This window comes from Melospiza melodia, chromosome 6, assembly GCF_035770615.1.
Source record: "Melospiza melodia melodia isolate bMelMel2 chromosome 6, bMelMel2.pri, whole genome shotgun sequence".
Lineage (NCBI taxonomy): Eukaryota > Metazoa > Chordata > Aves > Passeriformes > Passerellidae > Melospiza > Melospiza melodia.
In genome coordinates this window covers 25,896,781-25,907,295 of record NC_086199.1, presented here as the reverse complement: position 1 = coordinate 25,907,295, position 10,515 = coordinate 25,896,781, and positions in this window count along the sequence as shown.

Below are 10,515 nucleotides of genomic sequence, written 5' to 3'. Positions count from 1 at the left end.
CCAATCGCGTGGGGCGGGGCGGGGCCGGCCCGCGGGGAACGCGCGGCGAGGGCTCCCACACGTGCGCGGGGGGCGTGGCCCGCGGTCCCGCGCGCCCCCGGAGTGGGCGTGGGCAGCGCCATTGAGGAATTCTCCCCCGGCATGTCGGCTGCGACCCCCGCGCCTCGCCTCGCCCTGCTCCGTCCTGCTCCGCCGCTCCGGAGCTCTTGGAACAGCCCCAGTGAAGTTTGCCAATGCCCCGCCGGGGCTCTCCGGCCGCCTCTTACCTCCGCCTACCGCAGCGGTACTTTCAGCACCAGACGGAACTGTTGCATTAAGCGGCAGATGCAGTTCTTCTGAGCGAGAAATGCACCTTTTACAAAAGGTTTACATAGCAAAACAGCACTTCCCTGAATTATCTATCCCAAAGGGCCCGCCAGGTTGCTTGGCTCTGGTAGCAGGAAACACCCCTCGACCGTCGGCGGCTTCGTGCCACCACGGGACAGCTGCGGTCAAACCGTGACAAAATTCGTGCCAAACCAAAACTCGCCGTTCCCCCGCGTGCCCCTTGCCGGTAACACTGTCCCTGTACCGGCCGGCCACGAAGTACGGTCCCGGGGTCGCTGTTGGGTCTGTTCCGACCGAGCAGCATGCTTTCATGCCTCCTGAGAAGCGAGCAGCAGGCAGCCGCTCAGCTCCGCTCACGCACGCAACACGCCCGGGATTTGCTAACCAAACAAGAGAAGCCTCCACAGAAACCAAAACCGAAGCAAAGTCACGTTGCGGACAGGCGCTGCCCGCGGGCAAGCCGGGCGGGACCGGGCGGCCGTGCCGGAGTCGGTGTCTGTGAAGTTACCGATGCCACCGAGCCCCGCAGCGCTGTCCGTGTGCCGAGCCATCCCCCTGCTCGGCGGCCACCTGCGCTGGCCCAGAGTCGGCACACACAGACACACTGTAATGGGCTAACCTGTAACACACACTGACACAGCCGCACCCCTCCGCACCCCGCGGGGGCAGCGCGGGCCGAGCCCCGGCCGGAGCCCGCAGGACGCGGTCTGTGTGTGTGCCTGCCCGTCCGGGATGTGCCCCCCGAGCCCGCAGGTCGCGGTCCGTGTGTGTGCCTGCCCGTCCGGGATGTGCCCCCCGAGCCCGCAGGACGCGGTCTGTGTGTGCGCCTGCCCGTCCGGGATGTGCCCCCCGAGCCCGCAGGTCGCGGTCCGTGTGTGTGCCTGCCCGTCCGGGATGTGCCCCCCGAGCCCGCAGGACGCGGTCTGTGTGTGCGCCTGCCCGTGCGGGATGTGCCCCCGAGCCCGCTCAGCAACCGGCACGGCACGGCACGGCGCGGGACTGACGGCCCCGGCTGGAACCCGGCACATTTCACCCCCAAAAAAGGCAAAATTTGTGCTGGTTCTTTTCTTCCCCTTCCCGTCGCGAATCCTGACGGGATTACGAGCAGTCCGTGCTGCTGGTGCTGCTCGAGCTGCAAACTCCAGGCCCCGGCAGATGCAGGAGCGGGTCACGTATTCCACGTTTGTTCTCCTTGAATCCAGTGGTGTCTACCCTCAGTGCATAGCACTGAGCACAGGTCTAATCCTCTAAAGTTAGTCCCTGACAGCTCTGTCGAGAGCTGAGCAACATTACATCAGATAAATTCGTATGTGGGGAGATATGGACTGTCAAAGGACCTTATTTGATTTAGGTACACACTTCACATTAAAATGGGGTTATAATTAATAAGATACAATTCTGAATCTTATTAATCCCTTAATGCTTATCTGAGAAATCAGTAATGTATGATAGGGTAAGAGCAGTTGTCATAATCAGCACGGGATGCAAGATTAGTTCAGCTTCAAAATCTCAACATTATGAAATTTGGATACATTAGGAAATATTGTTGATGCATATTATTGTATACATTTTTATTATATAAAAGCCATTATGTGCCAAAACCTTTTGATTTTTTCCCCTTTTCTTGTTCACACGCACATGCAGATATACAGTCCTGTACCAGAGTCAGGTATATGTAAACACTGAACTTCCAGCCTTTCTATCAAGTGTAATGACGCCACTTTGACAAGTCAAGGGCTAAGAGGGATGCCTTCTGGCAGTAGCTGAAGGTGGTCTTTACAGCTTTATTTCTCTCCTTTTGAAAGTTTGAAATTATGAGTTAGTTAGATTACAGGTCTCCATCAGAAAAAGTCACCTTAGAGAGTTAGAGATTTGTCTCAGAAAATTGAGTCCACAGCCCCAGTTGCAGAGTGATGTTTACAGAGTTGTAAACATTTTATTCCTCCAGCATTGATGTCATGTCTTCCTCAGGAGGGAATGTGCTGCCCTTTGTTGGCAAATCAGGTTTTCTGGTGGACAAAGTGTTTTGGCCCTTGAAACATGATGTGCTTTTCATACTAGTATTTGCAATAGCAGTCAGATGCATTACTGTTCCATGTGAGGATAAAACATGAGGAACAAAGAGTGGTGATTCTATTTAGTTTTATTTACCGGTGCCATTTTACTTCATCTCTTTGTCCCTTGATGATGATAATAATGAAGGTGTATGACAGAGGTTGTGATTGCTTAGGTTAGACTGCACCCAAAAACAGTTTTCGTTCCACCATTACAGTTTGTGACCTGAGCAATCACAGCCTCTATCACACATCACCTTTTTCATCACCAAGAAAGGACAAATTCCTGCCTAGCCCACAGACACTCTTCAAGAGCTCTCTCATTCCCCTTAGGGGTACCAAAGCTGAGTTGAGAGATGCTGGGCTGCAATTGCAGTAATTCCTAGGCTAAGCCATGAACTTGCCAATAGAAAGGCAAAGCAGTGTATCCTCAGTGTATACTGCAGTGGATGAAAACCACCCAGAAGAACAAAAGAGCTGGAACAGGACCAGGCATTGAACCTTCCATAGCACTTCTTGTGACCACTCCACTGCTCTCCAAACAAATGTACATGTACAATGTCAGTGTTGCACAGGGTGCAAACAAAGGCATGAGGGTGGGAAATCAGGCAATTCACATCACCTGCACTTCTGGACATGCATAAGGTTTGTTTACAGTGCTGTGCATCTCAGGCATGAAAGGTGTCACCACAATTTAATTAAAAATCCTACATCATTCATTTATAGATGAGCAATCCCTCTGCCATGTAAAGCTCTGTTTATCCTTACAATAGAGATTTTTTTTTTCACTTCTAAAATTAATTCTGTGCCTTTTTATTTTCCATTTCATCTAATTTTGAAAACTTCTGAATCCTGCATATCTGTTGCTTTCACTGCCAGTATGGCACACATTAGAGTTCAGTAGACTAAAAAAGGACATTAGCAAGCTGGCAGAAGGATTTTAAGGAGATTTGTTTTAGAGGATTAGAATAATTGGTGTCAGTCAAGCCTGGATATTAGTTATACACTAATGCTATTTTTCTGACAAGAGAATTTACAGATGAACTGCTTCACACTTTTTTAGAGCAGGGAGTTTTAAGCATTTTGAGTCTTGTTTTCAGATTTTTCCTGCTGGAAAGCCAGACTTCTTCAGTGCCAAGGGGTGAACTGCAAAGGCCTCAGTAAGCGAAAGGGAAGAAGGGAAGAATATTCTTTTTATCCATGAGAAACTGTAAAACAGCACTCTTTGTACCTCATAGCATGATTTGTAGAGCTGATGTCTCATGATCTAGTGAGAAAATAACTGAAATTCTGCCTACAGAAGGTACTTTTCTGACAATGTTGGTATGGTTATACAACCCCTCTGGCCAAGGGCAGGTAGTGTTTGTACAGGGATGACACACCAGTGCTAGCACACCTTGCCATGGCTTCCTGAGAGGTCACTGACCCCACCTGCCCTTCCTATCCCTCTGCTGCAGCTTTCAACCTCTCCTCTGCAGTGCTGGCAGAAGAGAATGTATTTCTGTCTCAGCCTCTTCAAAAGTGCCAAGTCCAGAGCCTTTCATCCACCATCGCTGGGGGCTTAGCTTTACACAGAAATAGCTGGGGCACCAGCAGCTGTACCTTTCCTTTGCCTGCTGTGCAGGTACCATGGCAGAGCAGCCGTGTTTTGGTGTGATGTGTCCTCCACTTGCAGCCACAAGACCTGACAGAGCTCCTTTGTCAGCACCCTTAATATTAGGTCACACTGAAAGGTACCTGTCATGGCTTGAGCTGACCTAACAACTCATTCAGCACCTTTCCCCCCCCACACCTCTCTTTGCACTTGCTTCGGCACACTTTGGACTCCCTGATAGCTGATCTCCTTTGCTAAGGTGGCAGAAAAGCAATTCTGAGCAAAAAAATAGAGAGTTATTTGGGGAGTTGTCTTAGGTCCAGTGAGCTGCCCTGGAAGGATGGGAGCCATTGGGACTGACGTCTTTGGGCAGGAGTGAACAGTTTGATAACCAAGAAGGAACACCAGCTGTCTGGCTGAGGTGGTGACTCTGCCCCTCAGCTCTGCCCTCGTGAGACCCCACAAGGAGTGCTGGGTCCAGATCTGGAGTCCTCAGCACCAGAGGTACATGGAGCTCTTAGAGCAGGCCCAGAGGGGCACGAGGATAATTGGGGGCTGGAGCACCTCTCTTGTGAAGACAGGCTGAGAGAGCTGGGAGAAGAGAAGGCTCCAAGGAGACCTCATTGTGACTTTCCAGTACTTACAAGGGTTTTTAAAAAAGAGGGAGAGGAACTTTTTGTATGGGCAGATAGTCCTAGAACAAGGGTAAATGACTTAAACTAAAAGAGAAGAGATTTAGACTGGATGTAAGGAGGAAATTCCTTACTGTGACGTTGCTGAGGCTCTGGAACAGGCTGCTCAGAGAAGTTGGGGATGTCCCATCCCTGGAAGCGTTCAAGGCCAGGTTGGATGGGGCTCTGAGCAATCTGCTCTAGTGGTTGACGTCCCTGCCCAGGACAAGGTGTTTGGAACTAGATGATGTTTAAGGTTTCTTCCAACCCATGGCATTCTATGACAGCTCAGCTGTCACTGGTATCTTCCCTTCCTTTCCAGCCATCCAGCCTGAACCAGGTTTGAGTTAGTTAATGCGTGATAAACTTCCAGGTAGGCTTTGACTAGTCTAAACATCTGCTAAAGATTGCCTTGTTTGAAGTGGGCTCAGTATCTGATGCACCAGTATCTTCCAAATCCTTGTCTTGGGAAAAAGCAACACTGTAAGTGTTGTTATGGCTAAGGGAGCTCAGGTACCTGTCAGCCGCAATCAGGTGTTCTATCAAGGTTTTCCTAAAGCAGTTTGGGTGTAAAAATGGCTCTTTGGGAAGTGAGATTTCCAGCTTCCTGATAAGATTAACTGCTCCTATCTTGTTCCAGCAGCCCCTGCGGAATGCCAGACCTTAAATTTGCAGCTTTTACTGGCCTGTGGTGCATCTCTGGTAGAGCAATGGATGTTTGTGGCACGTTGTCAGCTGCTTGAGGAGCCCTGGGCTGTTCCAAACTGTCCTGCAGGGAGTTAGCAAGTGAGCAGAGTGCAAGGAGAGCAAAGTTGTTTGGTAAATGCACTTCATGCACAGTCTGACAATATTGTACTAGGCAGTTAATTTTATGGCTATCAAGTATCATACCATCAAGAACTTGGAATTAAGTATGGCTATGAGGGTAAAAGAGGCAACTATTGAGATTTTCATTTATGTAAACAGAAGTTCAATATGGTAAATCAATAGCACAAAGAAGGGAAAACAGTAAATTTTTAGAGTATAATATTTTTGTAAAACAACGTTTCAATGAATTTGAAATTGCTAACATTTTTGTAGGAATCTGAGTGTGCAGATATCCATATGTATTTTTCCATGTTTCAGAGAGGTTTGTTTTCCCTTTTTGATTTGGATTGATCAGTTAAGAACTGTATCCAATGCAAGTATTTAGGTTTGAATTTAAATAGAAAATTACCATAGATAGCATTATGATTAATTTAAAGGTTACTTTCTTTTTAAGTAGATATTCCTCCCCATAAACCACATCCCTTTCTCCCAAGTTTTCTCCCAAGCGTATCTCAGTGTTTCTGGAATTAAACAGTAAATCCTGATGACTGAGAAATAAGTCTGCCCCAAATAGTGCATTGAAATAAAATAGAGGATATGTCCAGGAAACAGTAATCCACAATCTTTTGATCAGAAGACTGGAGCCATAGACATGTTAACTGCATTGCCAGGGATTTCAAGCCAGAGAACTATAACAGCCAGAAACATAAATTTTGACAGACAAGAAATCAAAGTTCTCAATATTAAAGAGACTTCTACTGATAAAACCAGATCTCAAAATCTTTTCTATGTCTTTTCTTTCTCAAAGACATTAGCTGATTATTAATACAGATGAAGAAGAATGCCAGAAATTAAATGTTTAAAGTATCTTCCCTGCTGGTTTGCAGTTGTTGAGTTTTCACATTTCTAGTTTTCCCATAGCTTCCAAGGAAAACAAGGAATAAGTATGTGATGTAAACAAAAATCAGAACAAGAGTATATTTGAAGATAGACAGTTTTAGGGATCAGACTTGCCACTTTTCCTGTTCTATTAGTTAATGAATGAGCAGTCATTTATTGCCCAGGTTTTATAATTAGTTGCTTCTGTGCAGCTGTAGTACAGGCAAATTTAATTTCTGAGAAATCCCTAGCTGGCAAGAAAAATTACAGTTGACTTAGAGCAGTTACTGAAATGCCAGTGAGATAGTAGAGCTGTCTGGGTGGGGTTGTTGTTGACTTTTCTCTTTGGATGTCTTTTGTGTGCATATGTGTGTGTGGTTGGGGTTTTCATTTTATTTTTTTTAAGTTGCTGAATCAGAGACAACAAAAATCCTTACAAAGGGAATAAAATCAGAATTCTGGTTTTTCTTACCATTTCAGATCAATATGAATACAAAAATAGTCTTCAACATGGGGGGAGTGTGATTTTGCTTTATCTTATTTCATCTCCTTGCCTTTTTATTTATTTTCCTCTTACCCATGAGTAGAAAATTTTTAAGCAACTTAGTGAGCGTACATTTTAAATCTCTTGCCTTAGCTGTCAAGAATTATGGTCCTCCATTTTGGCTTTAGATTAAGATATTATACAAATTAAACAAATAAAAAGAAACCAAGATTTTTTTTTAAAGTTCCTGAGTGAAAAGTTAAAATGTTTCTACACTACTTAAGATAATTAAAGCGGTGTGTTTCTGCCTTTTATTCCTATCCTACAAGTATAGGGCCTTTACGCTACAATGTAGACTTTTTTGCATCAGGAAAATAATAAATCCCATAAAATACAAGGCATAATCATTTTGTTAAAAATAGAATTTACATTTTTACATAAAGATCACAATAAAATAATCTTGATTTGTGTTTCTGTTATACAAAATTAATACAGATGTAAGTTTTGTCCATATTGTAAGATTGATAATTAGGAACAGATGTTTAAGCACTTGGACATCTTACTCTATATGTAATTACTAGAACTGTCCTCCTATTCATAGCTTGCAAAATTGATCACTTACCATACCTAATCAAAGCAATTTTTCCTCCTAATGCAGAACCATGAAAATACTGTTCCCTAAATTCTCTTCTGAATAGCTTGCTAATAAAACTTACACAAAAGATTTGTTTTCCTCTCTTAAATTAATTTTTCTAATAAAACTCATCTATTTTGTAGGACATTTGCCAGATGTTATTCTGAACAGTAGTGCCTAAGTTTGACTCTGGCTGCATAAAATGTAAAATACGTGTTCATGTAAAGTTTTAAAATTGATAATTTATACATATAAATAGTTGTAGTGCCAGCCTTATAACAAAAGTGCATTTAGTTTGTCCTGTACACAGTTCTAAACATCCTCATGGCAGGGCATAGGGTTTGATCTATTTAAAATATTTCTTTCTTTTTTTGTAAATAAAATTTAATCAAAATCTGGACAGTCATGGATTTCTGAGGATCATGTGGCTGGCTACTGCTTGTTCACACATTTGGTTTTCTGATAAGCAATTTCTTATTGCAATTTCTTTCTGATAGCAAGCACTGATAGCAAGCTACCCAGCCACATAATAGCAACAGAAATCAATGCTATTGGGCGATTTTCATAAATCAAGAGCTAAAGGCAGAAGTCCCAGTAGTTATCGATCCCACTTGCACAGCTTCCAGCTCATGTCGGCCAAATGCTGTGCAAGTCCTCTTACACCTGCAAGTCCTTGTCCTAGTGCTTAGAACAGTGTGCACAAGGCTGTTCCATCTCTGACACGAGGTCTCTTTGCTGGCCAAATAACATGACTTTTCACAAATTACTTGCAACTTAGCAAAACAGAACAATACTTGTAATTAAAACCTGCCTTTTCGAACATACTTTGCTGTTTCCAACTAGCTAGTAATGTCTTTGCCCAGCAAAACTTTCTAAAGGCAATGCAGAAAAGAAAATTTAGGCCTTCATGTAGTGCATTAAAAAAAGAAGACTCTTAGAGGAATTACAAGTATTGTGGAAAAATACTGTCCATATCTCTTTCCATAAGTGTTGAAATTATTTTTGTGTCCTGTGGGAAAACTTAAATAGAATTTGTGTTACAGGCACAAGGTGGTGACTTAAGTGATAGATCAGGGGGTTTAATGGAGAAAGGCCTTGTGTAATGACTTTCTTGCCTATTTAAAGCAAAAGGAGTGGAAAATACCATAACCAAAAGAGTTGATCAATTATTTAATTCATATATATTTAAAACATTGATTTTGTGGACAAGCCAATGTTCCTACAACTCAAAGCAAGGATCCAGTTACTCCTAGTTTAATGCCAGAATGGATTGATTGACTTTAATTCACATTTTTCGTCATTCTTCCACAGAGAAGAAGCTGATGTTAATATTTTTTTCACTGTCGGATTGACCGTGAAATGTTAGCATGTCAGGATGCTAGTATGTTCAAACAGAACCCTTGGATATTGCAACCATAATCTCTCTTTTGAAGAGGAACATTTTTGTCACCAACATTTTTTTCATGAGGGGTCTTTTGAGCTGCCTTTTCTGAACAGACACTGCAGTAATTAGACTCAGTACAAAATGTCATTCTTACTTAATAAGCAGCTCAATCTCACTTTTCAGTTCCTTCATTGCCTTTTTGGGGATTTCCAAGTCAGAGGGTAAGTAGCCATTTACTGCCAAAAATCTGCTGGGGGCTCAAAAGCAGCCTCAAGGACATCAAGCCTGGACATCAGAGCAACTCCACCTTTGGGAATGTGGGTGCTCAAACCAGAGAGGAGCAGCTAGTATCTTCACTGGAGATTTACATTAAGATAATTTGAGCAGATACAGGTAGCTGCCTTATCCAGAGACTGCAGCAGCCAGGCACATCTTCAAAACTTTATGTCTGTGCGAAATGAGCCTCTACCTAATTCATTCTTCTTCAATTTTCTGAGAAAAATATCCATTTCTTTCTGGATGTGTGGGAGAAATATAAATAGAGACTACCCATGACTAAACTTGTCTTCTCATTGTGTGGTTGTGAATGGAAACTTCATCTGGGCTCTTTGCACTGCTGTGCTCTGAATGATCAGATACTGTGTTCCAAAAAAAAATCCCATATTTTTTCTCCCTTCCCTAAGCCAGAAAGAGATGTTTATGTTTTGAAAAGAAAGGTTTTTGGCAAATGACGGCACCCTTACTTAACTAGGAATTTCTGATGATGCCCTCTGGCTTGGGGGTGAGGAGTCACCTGAAGAGATCTGTGCCACACTGTTGTAATTTTAGATGTTGATTACACTCTTTGCTTAGGCTTGATTGAGGCATGAATCTATCCTGCAGTCCCAGGAGAGGATTCTTAAGGTCATGTTATATCCCAGAAGCTACTCTGCATTTATAAGTAAGAGAAAACTGCTTGATGAAAAGTCCATAAAATCTTGCATGTGACCTCAGTCAAGTCTTGGGGGGAAAAAGAGATTTCTTGTAGCAGATTTATTGGTTTTATACAGGCCAGATCAATAGGCTGTAGTGTATTGATCCTAGAGTAGATTGATTCATGTTCATCTCTTTTCTTGACATTTTTGTTATAAACTTCTGTCTTTCCCATGAAATACAGAAAAGATAAATCAACATTTTAAAGATAGTCTTTAAAGTAAGCTGCTGTTTCATCAACAAGCTCTCTGAGTGTATGTGTATTATAAATATGTGACCAGGAGTAGATACAGCATCAATGATAAGGATAGGTTGATTTTATAGAGAAAACTGGATCATCCTGTTAATCTGTCTAGTATCAGCAACACATTTTAGTGCAAATGAACTATGTACTAAGAAGTAAAGAACATAGATAAGATCTGGGTCTCAGCATGCATGTATATTTAGATGTATAATAGCTAAACTGTATACTATTTTATGCTCTGGGCACCACAGTGATTTTCAAAAGGCCTTAAAGGTCAGGGAAAATAAGTTTGCTTTGCAGGATCATGGCTGAGAAAGTAATGCAATCACAACAGAATTGTTCATCTGAGCATGGAGATTATGCCATGAGAATTTACTTTGTTGTAGAAATGTATATGCATCCCACCCATATCTATCTGGCACTGACACATCCTGCTGACACTTTGGCACACTCTTTTCTAGTAGT